Raw genomic sequence first — 16,330 nt, forward strand, 5'->3', positions numbered from 1 at the left:
TGCCTGAGCATGTATGGTTGATACAAGATCTGCAAAGTTTTCGTGTGACAGCAGTTGCACAAGGAATTGTATGGGTACAGTTTCCTCACAGTGTAAGATTACAAGCAATTAGCACAGGTTTGTTGAGGGTTAATTGAAAGAACTATTTATTTAATTTTTTGGTAATGTCATCTACAAAGCAGCTGGCAGCCTCACAAAAAAGGGAAAAAAGAATTCCACCTGAAACCAACAAAACACAGTACAACTACATAATTTAACCACCTCTTTCATAGGAGGTTTGTAAGCAGAGCTTGGGTGCTCATCTGTCATGGATGCTTGAGTTGTGATTGAAAGGGCTTGGACTAGATGGCCCTTAGGATCCCTTCCAACTCTTCAATTCTATCATTCTAAATAATAAAGTAGCATAAAAAGTGGAGTACAAAAACATACTATAAAACATAACGCGGTTAATAGGAATTATGTCAAGGCATGAAACCAACAATTAAAACTACTGAAATAAAAGAGGCTAATCTGAGAAGGCTCAGGAGAAAGGAAGTTTTCCACAGATGCTGTTTCTAAGGAAAGTGAAGTCCAGAGACCTGGTGCCACAATGCTCAAAGCACATGCCCGAGTCATAGCGTGTGCACACAACAGGACAGTTTGGCACCATCAATGGGGCACTGCAGGGCAGCAATTCATTGCCAGTGGGAAATTGCACTGAGAGCCATATAATGTTTTTTAAATAGCCTTTAATAACGTTTTTACAGATCAGTGTGGATCCAGGCTTGGTAGTAAATTGGCCGCCAGTGCTATGCTTTCAGCAGAGGTGTCACATGTTGTCAATAGGTTGCCCCAGAGAGCAACCCTGCTGTGGTGTTTTGCACTAGCTGCTGCTTCCAGACCAAATTCCATGGCAGCCCCATGTAAAACACATTATGGTAATCAAGTCTAGTGGTTACCAGCATGTGTGGACTGCTATACAAGTGAACAGTTTTTGAGCTATATTTGGGAGCTGGAATAAGGGTTAAGAGTACTAACTAGGAAGTACTTCGTTCAGACTTCATCCTACCTGTTTGTTTCTTGTTTTAAACACAGCTTCCTAGGTAACCTTCATCAAACTGTCCTTCGCATGACCATAGTGCTACTCTTCCGCAAACTGGCATAATAATCACAATTCTCCAAGTGTGATTTACAGTTGAAGCAACTAATACAAAGCTCTATGAGCTTCCAGGAAATAAAAAAAACCCAGACTCCAGTACAAATGTAGCAGCTGTTATTATCAATGCCACATTTCAGGATCACTTTGGCTTCATACAGATCTGCAACCAGAGACATGACTGTTTGGGGGGCAGCTTCCCTAATTGCTCTTATGCTGATGCAGCTCAGCACAGGCTAAAGGTTGTAAACTGGCATAAATCCTGGTGGTTGAACCTCTTGACTCAGTTGTGGATTTGAAGCCCTCACCACAGGCTGTGATTAAAGCAAAGTGACAGAGGAGTATCAGTTGGGCACTTGTTTACAGATCAGGTTGTGAGTTAATGCTCAGCAAGCGCCGTCCTTTGAATTATTGATAAAGTGTTTTGTTCGATGTGAGAATGCAAAGGCAGTTTTGAGTTGCAAGGATAAGCCAGGGTCCCTCTGCTATTCCCAAGCTGCCAGGGTGAAGATGCTGCCCGTGGCCTGAATAATAAATATCCTGAGTGGGGGGTGGGGAGGTGTGCATTTTATGGCTGCACTTCTTAGTGAATCGCACTGTGTAGTGCTAATGGCTATTCCATAACAAGCTGTTCCTTCACACCTTATTTGAGAACATTTTCTATTGTCTGAGTCCTGTGAACTTTCCAAACTCTCCTGGAGAGCAAGACATGCAGTCAGCAATAACTACACCTAACAGCAGCACTTGGTTGTAACTACCTTACAGATGCAATGAAAAGTGTAACTGAATTTTCAAGTCCAGCATATAGCTTTCATTTTATAGGCAAGAGGGCAGGGGGCTTCTATTTTTCCATCAAGTGTTCCTTTCCAGGAAAACGTTTTTATTATTTCCCCACACTGCAGTGGGAAATTTGAAATGCAATGTATTTTCAAAGCCAGAATTGGCTGGCCAGGGAATCGGAACCTACTTCCCATTTGGAAAACTGTCATGCCCAATCGCCACACTGTTGTTGTTGTTTTGTTACATTGGGGATGCATGGGCATAGCAGTTTGGCTCGGAGTTTTGAACACCTGGTTCTAAAATGTATTAAATTTCATTTTTTATATCAGTGGCAATATTTTTAATATTGGCTTGTGCAATTTGACTCCTCAAACAGTCTACCAGGGGTTCAGTAAGCCCTCTAAGTTATTGCAGTGTGTCTGGGCTGGGTTTGTATATGTGTTATCAATTTCCTGTAAGCTGCGATAAATACGGTAGATGCTGGGCTGCTTTCAACCTGGCAGGTTGCAGGTGTGGAGAACCTTTGGTCCTTCAGAGGTGGCTGAACAGCCTCTCTGCATCAGGGTGCTTAAAGGAGTGGGTAACATTAAGAAAAACTAGATTATTGGACTTGGTAGGATTTGGCAGAAGATATGGGTGTAACTATTTTATTTTTATTTTTATGTTGCAACTATTCATCCTAAAATCAAAATCAAAACTCAACAGCAGCCATTCAGGCTTGAACCACAGCCATAACTAGTTTGTTTTGTTTTCCCAAGTAAGTTTTTGGAATGGAACACAAATATGCAAACCTCTTGCCCACTCCAATATTTTATTTCTTTATTACATTTATATCTTGCTTTTCCTTCCAAAGGAGCCCCCTTTAGAAGGCTTTGCAATATGTGCCATTCTAAAAATAAGTATAAAGAAGTATTCTGTTGTGTGACATACCCCACCTACTATAAAGAAATGTAGAGCTGATTCAAACATCACTGTGGTCCCTGTGAAATAAACTCAGATGTACACAGGCACAAATTGATGTGGGTGCACTGTTTGTATGAAGGCGAGAGTGCCTCTATATACACCTAGCCCAAGACATTTTATTGTCTGAGCTGAAAGACGAGATGGAACCCTCTCCTCCAAATTCTACACCTGACCAGACCTGCAGTTGAATTTTCTTTCAACACATGGAAGACGTCATCTTCCACACCTGAAGGTAGCAGTCTAGTTTAGATGGCAAAGAGCAGGCTAGCTTATGGGATTTGTGGGAAACTGCGGGCAGGGAGGGTTCTGCTGTCCTCTGACAGCTGCTTCACTAGCCTTGCCTGTAAATGAGGCTGCCATGATCTGAGATGGCAGCTTTGCTCAGTTTGTGTGAGCTGAGTTCATGTGGGACACTAATGAGTAAGTTCCAAAAGTTCTGACTTTCTGTAGCCTAGAAACACAAGGCTTTGTTGGCAGACAGATGAATGTGGCAAGTGTTCCCTTCCATTAATGTCTGAAAACCACTGGCCTATAATATTGGTTGGAGGAGACTCTTGAGAGTCCCATGTACTGCAAGAAGATCAAACCTCTCCATTCTGAAGGAAATCAGCCCTGAGTGCTCACTGGAAGGACAGATCCTGAAGCTGAGGCTCCAATACTTTGGCCACCTCATGAGAAGAGAAGACTCCCTGGAAAAGACCCTGATCTTGGGAAAGATTGAGGGCACAAAGAGAAGGGGATGACAGGACGAGATGGTTGGATAGTGTTCTCAAAGCTACCAGCATGAGTTTGACCAAACTGCGGGAGGCAGTGGAAGACTGGAGTGCCTGGCGTGCTCTGGTCCAGGGGGTCACGAAGAGTCAGACATGACTAAACGACTAAACAACAACAACAACAACAACAACAACAACAACAACATACTATTGGTTATTTACTTCAGCTCAGACTGCATAAAATACCAGTGAATGCAAAGCTCTCCATGAAAGTTATTTTTGTTTTATTTGCAAAAAGGAAACCAGGGTGGTTTGGGGAGGCCAGGTTGAATGCAGAAATGTGAGGAAATATTTTCTCTCTCTCTTTCTGAAACATTTTGTGACCACTCAGTTCACTGGTGGGTGTGTATGTCGTGGTGTCCTATGCTTTTACTGTAGCACAAGAAGGGATGAGGAGAACACTGAATAACAATTCTTCTTGATAGCTGCGTGGAGGACAAGTGGCAGGGAAGAGAGAGGGTGGAAAGTTGTGATCTGAAGCATCTTTTTAATGGTAATTTTGACACTTTGTCAAGCAGAATGAAAATGGGTTCACACCTGTTAATGATCATTGTGTTTAGCTGAGCTATGGTGATTTGTACACTCGGCATGTTGTAAAGATACAATCTCTAGGTGGAGAAGGTAGGGAAAAAAGCTGTATCTGAATTATTGTTCTGCACCCCCAATCCTGTTTTTAATCCTATCCAGTTTATTAGAGAAGCACTTCACAGCTTTGGAAGCAGGTGCATCTGGTGTTGGGGAGGAAAGACTTTGTGAAAAGAGCTCAGCTGCTGGAAGCCCAATTGGTTTCAGCTTCAGTCTCCTTTCCCTTTTTCTCCTCTCCGCAGGTCAAGGCCTACCAGCATAATTAAAAATTGAATTATTTATGAAAAGCCATTAATGCAGGTGGCTTGCAGATTAGTCAAAGATGGCAGTGATTTCTTACAAAGCCAAGTCCTTGTCTTCTTTTGCTTGGCTTAAATGATGTCTCAACTGTGACTGCTGGGATGCCAGCCTGATGTATTTTGAACCGGGAGGAAGCAAATGTTCTGCGAGGCTGTTGAGTCACTGTTAGAGCTGAGTTGAGTTTTCATAAGTTTCATAAACTACATAGATGCAAACATAGTTTCAGCTTGATTCACTACGCTATACGCATGTTTTCATTTTCTGTTATTTTCTGTGCATACCTGTGTCTAGATTACAGCTCAGTCTTGAGCTCCTTTACTAAAACAGTAAGTCTCATTCTGCTCAGTGGAGCTTGCTCACTAGTTTATGAATTTAGGATTTCAACCTTGATCAGCCAAAAATTTAGCTGAATGGTAAAGGCCAATTTAAATAGGAGAATACAAATGTTAAGTATGTATGGTGATTTAGGACACAGCCACTTTTGGGGAGGCTAGTTTGATTCTTCATGTTTTCCATGGAATGAGAAGGAAAATACTGAGAATGGGCATTCCTTCTAATATTAAATTGTGTTGCAGGTTTTTTATATAAAGCCATAGTTTATCTAGTAAAGCTAAGGGGACCCCTGACCATTAGGTCCAGTTGTGACCGACTCTGGGGTTGCGGCGCTTTACATCTCACTTTGCTCATCTCGCATACGGATTCTGGGTCATGTGGCCAGCATGATTAAGCCGCTTTTGACGAACCAGAGCAGCACATGGAAGCGCCGTTTACCTTCCCGCCTGAGCGGTACCTATTTATCTACTTGCACTTTGACATGCTTTCAAACTGCTAGGTGGGCAGGAGCAGGGACCGAGCAATGGGAGCTCACCCCGTCTTGGGGATTTGACCCGCCAACCTTCTGATCGGCAAGTCCTAGGCTCTGTGGTTTAACCCACATCGCCACCCGCGTCCCAGTTTATCTTACTTCCATTCATAAAAAGCACTTATATTGAGATTCTGGCTATATAAAATGTAGATGTAATAGATTTAACTGTAGAACTATATTGAAGCAATGCTTCCCGGTAGTAACAGGATATGGAACTGATATGCTCACTGGTAAAATGTGTGATGCAGATTTCCTCTGTGGCTTAGAAAAACATGAGCAAAATTCACCCAAGCTGTAGCTATCTTCTGAAATGGCTTTGAGAAATGTAAGATTCTCACATACTGTGGGAACGCATCAAAACAAGCAACCTGTGAAGTGTAGTGGCTTAAGGTGGGCCTATACAACTTCTATCAGTCCACTAGCAGAAGAATATAAGAAGGGTCCTGTTGGATCAGACCAATGGCCCATCTAGTCCAGCATCCTGTTCCCATAACAGCTAACCAGATAGACAGACAGACACACACACACACACACACACACACACACACACACACACTGCTTGATTGTAGAAAAACAAATCCTTAATGTGGTTTACAAAAGCATACCCATGGGAATCCAACAAACAGAACCTGAGTGCAGCAGTGCTCTCATCATCTGTGATACTGAGCAAATGGTATTCAGAGGCATATTGCGTCCAATTGTAGCAGTAGAACTTATCCTTATCCTTATCTGAATTTGTCTAATTCTCTTTTAAAACCATCCATGTTGATGGCAATCATTACCTCTTCTGGGCATGCATTCCATAGTTAAACTAACCATGGATTGTTAGTCCATTGTGACTCACTCACTTGATTGTGTGTGTTCACTGCCTGTATAGGACTGTAAAAACTGGGGGCAGGGAATGGCTGCAGTACGTAACGGATGGGGTCAATTCTTTCTGGTGGGTAAAAAGTCCTGAAGGTCTTAACAAGTTATGTTCGTTTGTAGTGGAAATGGAGGTTCAAGCCTTCGCTCTGCCATGAAACTATATGGATATAAGCAAACCTTTAACATAACATAACAACAAAACTTTACGCCTGTCACTGTTCTCCTTATCCTAAAGCTTGCAGGGAAAGGTGAGTCTTCACCTCTTTCCTGACAGACATATTTTTTGCTTCCATTTGTTCAGCACACACTGACTATTTTTCATAAGTTCCTCTAACACCTTAAGGGCTCTTCTCAGCTTTTCCAGAGAATCTTGAGATTCTGCTAAATGTTGATTCCAATATAAGTAGCCAAAGTTCAGTGGTAGTTCTGCTTCTTTTTTGTCATAGCAATGACAAGTCCTAGGGCCTTGGTCTTCCGCAAGTAAGGTATTCCTCAAATACCATGGGTGCATTTCAGAGACAAAGACAGCAGTCTGAAGCAGTCCACAAATAATTTGTTTTGAAGGAGAAAGGCAAAATACCCTTTTCATTTTAGGAGCAAAGTTACCCAATACGGAGTCAGACCATGAGTCCATCTATGTCACTCTTGCCAAGACTAAAGGTGGGAAACCTTCAACTCAGGGGCATGGCCAAGATAAAAGTGTGTGTGGCCATCCCCACATATACACAAACATATGCTCACGTACAGCACCAATATACACAGCACATCATGATTTCCCTTTCCTCTGCTTCCTCCTCTTAAGTCTTTGGGCTATTTTCTTCTTTTTATGTGACAGATGTGATTCATCAGAAGCTCTTTTCTTTTGATTTTTGTAGCTAATTATTTGCAGATCTGAATGTGCATTCAGTCATCCAAGGAAAGCTGAACACCAAGTCCTGTTAAGAATTAGTGTTACCTTTCAGTAAAAGAATGTATCAGAAATGTAGATTGGTAAAAGCACTATGAATCAGCTTGAACTGAAGCTTAGTGTGCACAACTGAGATTGCTCAAGGCTGCTGCACTTATACACCTACATGCTTTCCTGGCTGCTTCACATGGTAATTACAGTTCTATTCATAGTTGATGAGTAATTGCCATGGTGAACTCGGAAAACCTTTTTATAGTGTTTTATAGCAACATAATTGGTTAACTCTTTTGTTTTTGAAATTATGTTGTACATTGGAAAGATGGCCTTAACACCACCTTGCTTGAATCCAAAGATAGCAAAACAGTTTTTTGTGTAGAAATACCTCCTTCCCCATGTATCAATCTCTTGATTATCAAAATTCACTGAATAGCACCCTCATTCATGCTAATAAGAGCCTCTACTAAATAGCATTTGTGAATAAATTCCCTGTATATAACTGTTTATGTTTTGTGCTTTGGAAAATATTTCTGTTGGTGCTGGAGCGCAACTGTCAACGTTTGAGGCCTTTTGCTGTTGTTGCATTGCAGGCTTGTTCAGCAATAGCTGCTTGGGGATAGGTTCTGAAATGGTGGCGAGATGTGGAGGGAGATGATCACTTTTAGCATTTATGGTTGGGGTCTCGATTGGGTAACTTCTTTTGATTGGTCTGGCAAACAAGAGACCGGTTGTCTGGAGGTTCTAGAGTGAAGAAAATGCAGTTAACATCAGGTGGAAAGTCCTCTGAAGATGCAGGAGGTACGAGGCAAAGACCAACCAGAGAAGGGAGAGGGGGATCACGGAGGCCTGAATATTGAGCTATTCTTCCCCGATATGATAACTATTATTTGCTGATAAAGATCAGGAGAAGGAAGCAAGTGTTATGCTAAGAAGGTTGCACAAGTGGCTTTTAAAAATCACCTAAACTGTTCTTAAGCAACCAGAAGTACAACTGGAAGAGCCTCGGTGGCAGCGGTAGGTTGTATACAGAAGCTGGACTGGGTTGCGGGTGGCTTTCTCTGGGGTGGAGCTTTAAGGAATTTGACCTGAGATAAAAAGTCTGTCAGGAACAGTGACACTTAGGTCCATAGAAGCCCTTGAAAAATTACTTGGCAGCACTTGCCTTGTTGTGATGTTGCTTTCCTGTCCGTGGTTCCCCCTTTCTCCTCAGCGCCTTGTTTCAGCGTCTTTTGCCTTCGCATATCTCCACAGCCACTTCATTGTATTGACTGCCATGCTGCATGTGATTTGGCTCGCAGCAGTCCATGAAATCTTTCAGGTTGTGATAGCCGACATGATTGAACAGCGTTGTAGGTGAGTGAAGGCAAAGGAGGAAAAAGGAAAGTGCCGTGAGAAAGATAGTGCAAATGCTGACAATTTCAACGAAACTGGAGGTGAGAACTGAACACATGTAGTCACAGTTCTACCTAAAACTGCAACTTTCAGTATAATATGGATAATATGGATTACTTTGTGGCTTTTGAACTTTGGGTTTATACGAGTGTGGCAAAACATCCCAGTATGAAACGTCCTCTCCTTTGGTATCTTCAAAAATGTTATCTTTTTATTACAGTGGTACCTCAGGTTAAGAACTTAATTCATTCTGGAGGCCCATACTTAACCTGAAACTGTTCTTAACCTGAAGCACCACTTTAGCTAATGGGACCTTCCGCTGCGCTGCTGGAGCACGATTTCTGTTCTCATTCTGAAGCAAAGTTCTTAACTTGAGGTACTATTTCTGGGTTAGCGGAGTCTGTAACCTGAAGCGTCTGTAAACTGAAGCGTATGTAACCACTGTATTCTACTCAAGGCATTGTCACAGTGAGCATAAGGCTTCTTTATGAGATGGGCGGAACAAGAAGTAAAGGAGTGTAGCCAGCTGTAGCAGATCAGCACTGGCTGGCTGGAGGTCTCTTCTGTTTAAACGAAATAAAACATTTGTTGTTAGCTTACAACAGTTTCTAACTCTGTCCCACAAGACAAGGAGTAACACAGTCAGCACCAGAACACTTATTACTGTAGATACTTATCATCTTCTTATCTAATACCTTTTATGGAAAGCATCATTGCACATGTCTCACTGTGCCTACAGGATATTTGTATTCTTCATAATTTAGAAGGAAATAGTACGTTGTGCTGGGCACCTGTTTTGGCATTTATCTTTCAGGATCATTCAGCAGCCTGCTACTGAGTCCAGTAATCTTATGGCTACAATATTTGCTATTCCTGAGACAGAAGAGTTGGGAGATTTGCTTGGGAAGGCAATTCAGATGTAATGGTAAAGCATGGCTTCATTAAACAAGGATGTCTTAAGCCCACTGCAGAAGCGGTGGAGGGAGAGAAAGTGCATGATGGTGAAGAACATGCCATCTGACTGGAGCCATCTGCACTTCAAGGTACCACAATGAAATGTAACAAGCTGTAAAGGCTAAAGACAGGGCTGGTCCACCTATGAGACAGGCTGAGGCTGTGGGGGGGGGAACCCTATGGGTGGGGGAACCCTATGAGGTGACACCCCTGCAGGAGCACAGTCACCCCTGCTGCTGGTGGAAAATCAGCAATGGTGGCTTCCAGTGAGATCTTGCCAAAATCTCACAAGATCTCAACAGAACCTGACGCTGCTTCTTTGTAGATGCTGCTGTACAGCCCAGGCAAGGGAGTCTTTGGTGGGGAGGGGCAGCACCTTCCTGTTTTGCCTCAGGTGATGAATCAGTCCAGGCTGCCCCTGACTAAAGAACAGTGGCGTAGCGTGGGGGGCCGGCCGCACCGGGCGCAACATCTGGGGGTTAGGGTTAGGGGGCGCAAATCCACGGATTAGGGGGCGCTAATTACTTGCCTTGCCCCGGGTGCTGACAACCCACGCTACGCCACTGCTAAAGAATAATGAGCAGCAAGTGGAGAACATGGTGGGATAAGGGGCATGTGTGCTGAATGAAGGCATTTATTATAATGCTTTGAGGAAATTTTAGTTGCTGTTGAGGAAGTTAAATACCAGGATTTAAATTCATAATGATTTCTCTGTCATTTGTCTGCTTATGTGTTAAATATGTACAGGATGCAAACCACACGCCATTTGCAGCACACCCCGAAAAATGTGGCTTATGCTTGTATATCTACACACACACATTTACTCCACATGATCAGCCCTTAGTTGTTCAGTTTGTACGTAGGACTCCTTTTCAGACATGGTGACATCAGGAGGCTGGGCCAACATGCTTTTTAGGTGGTAAAGGTGGGGCTGTCAGGGCACAGACGTTTAGGGTGTTCACAGAAGGAAAAACTGAGTCTAGTTGCATTTCTGGAGGGTTCTAAGAATTATCAACCATAGTATTGGAACATGTCGAACAGTTGCAGCAGATCATGTAGGTCAGTCACTACCTAGTTTGGGGAAGTTCTCACTATGAACAAGCTCTAGGCTTGTGACAGATTTTAAAGCTAAATTTGTTGGAAAGGCTTTGGGGAGGTGGGGACCTTTAGACTCCACAACTGCTTCATGGGGGCAAGACCTAGTGGAGTTGAGTTGATTTGCTCATTAAGCCTGATGCTCCTGTGCACATCCTGTTTTTGCTAATAGAGTTAACTCCAAATTGCTTGGTGTGATTTACTGCTGGCTCACTGCTGTCAACTAGCTAGAAACAAATACAGTATGCATAAAACAATCATTAAAAGCAAAGATAAAATCAATAAAACTTTTGAAAACAAATGTAACTAAATCACATGTCTGGGTAGGCTTGTCAAAACAGAAAAGTGCTCACTGCACTTGAATGGGCCAACCAATGTGAAGCGCATTTAAATGTGATGGGGTAAAGTTGGGAAGATAAGAAAGCACTTTGTCCGTGCTCTACATCCCATCTGTTTTGTCCTTCTTCTGAGAATGGGTCATGAGTGTACCCAACAATTCTGAATATAACTTTCTCAGAGTCAGAAACAGATATAATATGAAACCATAAGGAAACAATAATTCAGACGGTTTTTGTTTTTTAAAAAATAGAAAACCACATATAAATGTTATCATGTTCCGTGATAGTCCTATTATATAAATCAATGCATTTAATCACCCCAACAACAGCCTTCTTGTTCTACATCAACTGATTTGTGTCTATGCCTAGGGGGGAAAAAGCTAACACTGACGTGATCATTATCTTTTTAGGTCACCATTACCACCTGGGACCATTTGTAAAATGTTCCCTATATTCCCCTACAGGTATAACAACCCCTTTTGCATGTCTCTTGGGCAGATGTGTTCAGTTCTGCACAGAAGCATAATTTATTTTTGTCATGAAACAATGTTCCTGACAATTCACCAGGCTTGTGGGAGACTCTTGTTCGATTGAAATTCACTAATACTGCAGTGTAAGATTACTCTCCTTCATTTCATTTCTCCTGGGAATGTACTACCTGAATAATAAAATGCTACTCTTAGCTCCAAGAAACTTCTCTAGGAATGCATACAAGACAAGTTTGTCCAAACTAGTCAGCTAGAACTTTTCTGTAATGTCCATATATAATAATAATATTCCTGTTTCAACCTCATACATTCGCCTTACGTAGGTAAGGTAGCGGCATCCTCTCTCTCTGCTCCTGCTGCCAACCTAGGCACATAACTGAAAGCACTAGTGATGTATTTTGAATAAGTGATATGAAAAAGTTAATTCCATTAGCCATCCAGTACCACCAAAGTGGTACATCACAAATGATAACCATTGGATAACCATGGATTTCAGAGATGCATCTTCACAGGAATTAATAGCAAGTGTGTGACTAACCATCTTCTTTCTCAAGAAATTGATAAATGTCAAGGCAACCCCCATCCAGAATACATAACTTGCTTTTCTCCCAAACATGAGAGCTACCCAGCTAAAGAGCCTCCATCTTCCCAGGGCTCAAGCACAGTCTAGCACTGCATTCAGACATCAGTCATTCACAGTCTCTCCTGATACAAGTGTTATGGAGAAATAGAGCTGTTTGTTGTCAGTGTACTATAATAATACTAATTGGCAGTATTGGTGTTTTAAGGATAACAGGTGTAAGTGATAATATATTTTAAGAACTAATGAAAAGCACTGCAGAAATTCTGCAATTTATTATAAAATCCTCTTCAGTTTTATACCCTTGACCATGGCTTAACCTCAGAGACACCATTCAGCAATTAGTTACCAACGAGTCATAAGCACAGTATGGATGGTCATGGTGTTGAGAAATAACTACTGATATATATAACTTAATCAAAGGATAAACATAACAATACCTCCCTACTTGATTTTACAATGGGCACGTTCCGAATATCTAAGTGCACTGTAAAACCAGAACCATGAGTTTTTCAAATTCATTACATCTTACCTATATAATTTAAGCTGCAAAAATCTGCATTTGGAACACGATGTAGTTTACCAAAAGGTTTTGCTCTGTGCATGAGGCAACTTGCTGGCACTGGGCCAGTAACAGACGATGCTGCGATTAACGATATACATTACCATAGCCTTGACACTGAAAATGCACATTCAGTACCAGTTGTTCTCTGCAGTCTAGATGCACATAAATCTTGGGATAACTTTCATCTGCCATGGCAACTAACATTTAGTGAATATCGATGTTCCATTTTTAGGGTTAAAACGTGCAGCGAGATGTGAGGTTTACCTAAGATGTATATTCAGTGTGAGAGAGCTACACTAAAACTTAGTACAGTGAAGAAATGTGAGTATCATATTTTGCAACTGACAAAAGACATTCATCAAAAGACATTCATGTGAGATTAATGGGAGAGTATATCTTGAAGGCAGCATAAGATCACAGGATGCTCTGGTCAAAAGGGCAAATGAAGAGATGCCTTATCATTTTTCAGTGAAGGAGAAGGCAAGCAGATTCACACCCATATTTAATTTCCATTCCTAATAATATTAACGCAGACAGTAGCTAATATTCCCCCCTTTTTCCTTCTCCCTTTGTATTAACTATGGTTTATTGTCATTTGATTGTTTCCACTTAAACTATTAAAGGTCTGTATTCTGCAATAAAGAGAATAAAGTTTCAAAAATGCCTTTTAAAAAGAAAGAGCTCTCAATACAGAATCTGTGCTTTCTAGGGAAGAATATTCAGCTCTATATTGCAAAATAATGTAGCCTTTTTCCAGCTTATTGATATCATGTTTATGTTGTGTTGACAAACTTTTAGTTGATTCCGATGAACCATCCTATCTGACACTCCCCGTCAGGTTCCATTTCATAAACAGGAATGTTTTCCATAACCACACTTTTGATAGGATATTGTCCTTGCTCCTGAATCACTATGCAAGGGGCAAGAGCCACTGAGTTGTCTCTGTAGCTTATTGGGTCCTATCTTTCATACCCCCCTCCTCTAAACTATGGTTTGAGCAATCAGGATTGAACCCTGGAGTCAGGAATGTGCTGTCTGAATGCAGCCGCTACCTTATAGGAAACTGAAGTAGGCAGGCGGAAGTCTCAAGAAGACCTTTAATCAGAAAGGATCCAAAACAATGGGAATGGTGCAGGTTCCGTGCCTCTATAGTTGTAAAGAAGCAATTCAATCGCCTACTGATGGAGACTGGTGCAGATGGAGTGATAGCTAGTTAGGGAGCTAACTTCAGGATTTTGTTCCTTGAGGAAGGGCTTGCAATATTTACCAGACCCTTGACTTCTGTGCATTCATCTCATCCCAGTGGAAAAATAGAAATATGCAGTGAGTACAAGAACCAGTCCTTCTCCTCAAATTGCCCAACAACTATGTGGGAGTTCTCCTTTATGCCATTTTCATTCTGCAGCAAATGCAGTTTTATAGGATTTGAAAACAAGCATAATCATGAAAGATCCAAAACTTCTGTTCTCCTTGAAAACCATATCATAGATTACAAGAATAAAATGTAATAAGTGACCAAGAGGATGAGAAATAAAATCCCCTGCTTTGATCACAACCCAATTGCTCATGCTATCTCGATTTTATCTTACGCTGACATCACACTCTCTATGATACACTTATAGCAGCAAACTTGAAAGGAAAATTAAACTGAAATCAGCAGACGAATTAGAAAGATGCTGTGAATTCAAAAGCATCGGTTGATGAGAACAGCCTTTATGAAAGCATCTGACACAAGCCACTAATGAAAAAATCAATTTCTCTTAAAGATCATAACTTCTCCAGGACTACAGCTATGCAGAGTCACTAATTGGTTTTCTTTCAAATATCTATACTTCATTTAAAGATGAGTGAAGCCTTTTGTACAGACTACAATTGAATTCTGTGTCAGGGTGATGCATCAAATGAAAAGACAACAATAAATGGAGGCAGAGACTCATGTTACCTGTCCTCTACCATGCCATGAACTCGATCTTGCTTATTCTAGATTTTTATTTTATTTTAAAGTCAGCACTATTTGTGATGGATGTCCATAGCTCACCCACAGAACCACATTTTTGACTCTCTTCTCTATCTGGGCAATTCCTACACATTTTACCTTGGGCGTTCCAGTCAGGTGCTATTTCCAAAGTGGTGGTGCTGGAGCAGGCAGTATTCAGGAAGGTCCAAAGGCCTGTTCATGGTTACATTGTGGAGGGGAAAAAACATGCATTTAAAGAGTCTTATGATTTTTAAAAACTTTTTGTTATACAGCACTTCACAGTATCTGCAGCGTGTCAGCTCTATCCCTTTCTTTAGTCTCAGGAGATGTAGAGCACCAGGTGGTTTCTTGTTCTCAAAGAGGCCCCTGGAGAGGACCTTACTCTGGGGGCTTCTCCAGACAGCACTTTTAATGGCATTCAGAGTGACTGGTACTCTTGCTGGTGTCAGGATGGTCATACTATCCTGGCTCCCAGTTGGCTGAAGAACCAAAACTCCAAGGAAGGATTTCCCCCCCTCAAACACTTTAATGTTTAATTGCTGCAGTACATATGCAAATTGCTGGTTTGTGGCCCTTCGGCAATACACATAATTAATCCTAGATACAACTACAACAAAGGCTGGTGATCTACGGTAACTCCCAAAGCTTTAGATGCTGATCTGACATTGAAACACCCGCTTGCTACTCTATATACAGGAATAGGTGAACTCAACATAGTGCAGCAAGTGTTTCTGCAATTGCTCAATATGCCTAGTAGGCAGAACCATCTGTTCACTCCTCCTTTGGCACCTCCTGAATCTAGTTTAGGTATCTTCAACCTTTCTGGACCCAGGACCCACTTTTAACCCAAACAGCAATTGGGAAACAATTAATCTTTTACCATTTATATTTGCATGGTGTTAATGCTCCTGTTAGGGACACAGGTGGCGCTGTGGGTTAAAGCCTCAGCGCCTAGGACTTGCTGATCGAAAGGTCGGCGGTTCGAATCCCTGCTGCGGGGTGCGCTCCCGCTGCTCGGTCCCAGCGCCTGCCAACCTAGCAGTTCGAAAGCACCTCCGGGTGCAAGTAGATAAATAGGGACCGCTTACTGGCGGGAAGGTAAACGGCGTTTCCGTGTGCGGCTCTGGCTCGCCAGAGCAGCGATGTCACGCTGGCCACGTGACCCGGAAGTGTCTCCGGACAGCGCTGGCCCCTGGCCTCTTAAGTGAGATGGGCGCACAACCCCAGAGTCTGTCAAGACTGGCCCGTACGGGCAGGGGTACCTTTACCTTTACCTTTAATGCTCCTGTTGCAACCTGCTAATGGATCCCAGCTGAAGACCAGTGATTTAGGTAATGGGGGGAGTTGTCTCTGCCCTCTGAAGGATATGTGTCCCTGGCAGAACATCCCCTCTGGAGCGGCAGAGCAGCTCCCAGTGTCTGCTCTAACTCTGGGTTGCAAAGTTCCCGGCTTCACATGTAATATTTCCTCCGCACCATTGCATATAAAGTTCCCTTAATTGAATTTAGCTTGCCATGACTTATCACTCTGCTACAGTTTCTAATACCTTCCATGCCATCCTGGAGCTTTCCATGGACCAGGGGCAACAGCTGGCAGCTGCCAACACTTATTGCTACTCAGAAAAGCTGATAAAGATTTCAGTAACTTATAGCTTGTTGGGTGAATTCTTGGGGGGAAACTTTCACTGAGCAAAGCGGGGAGGGACAAATTGATATAGCATGACTTGGCTGTAAATGAGCAAAGCCAGTTTTGAAAAGTATTTTTGTTT

At 42.2% G+C, this 16,330-nt stretch overlaps 1 protein-coding gene across 5 annotated transcripts in view; it reads left to right on the forward strand.

Moving 5' to 3' along the window:
- The window catches only part of CACNA2D1 (calcium voltage-gated channel auxiliary subunit alpha2delta 1), a 369,792-nt gene that overhangs the window by 115,494 nt on the left and 237,968 nt on the right, over positions 1 to 16,330 (forward strand). The gene's annotated exons all lie outside the window — the stretch shown is intronic.

Source organism: Podarcis melisellensis, assembly GCF_964234715.1.
Source record: "Podarcis melisellensis genome assembly, chromosome: 10".
In the NCBI taxonomy this organism is placed as follows: Eukaryota; Metazoa; Chordata; class Lepidosauria; order Squamata; family Lacertidae; genus Podarcis; species Podarcis melisellensis.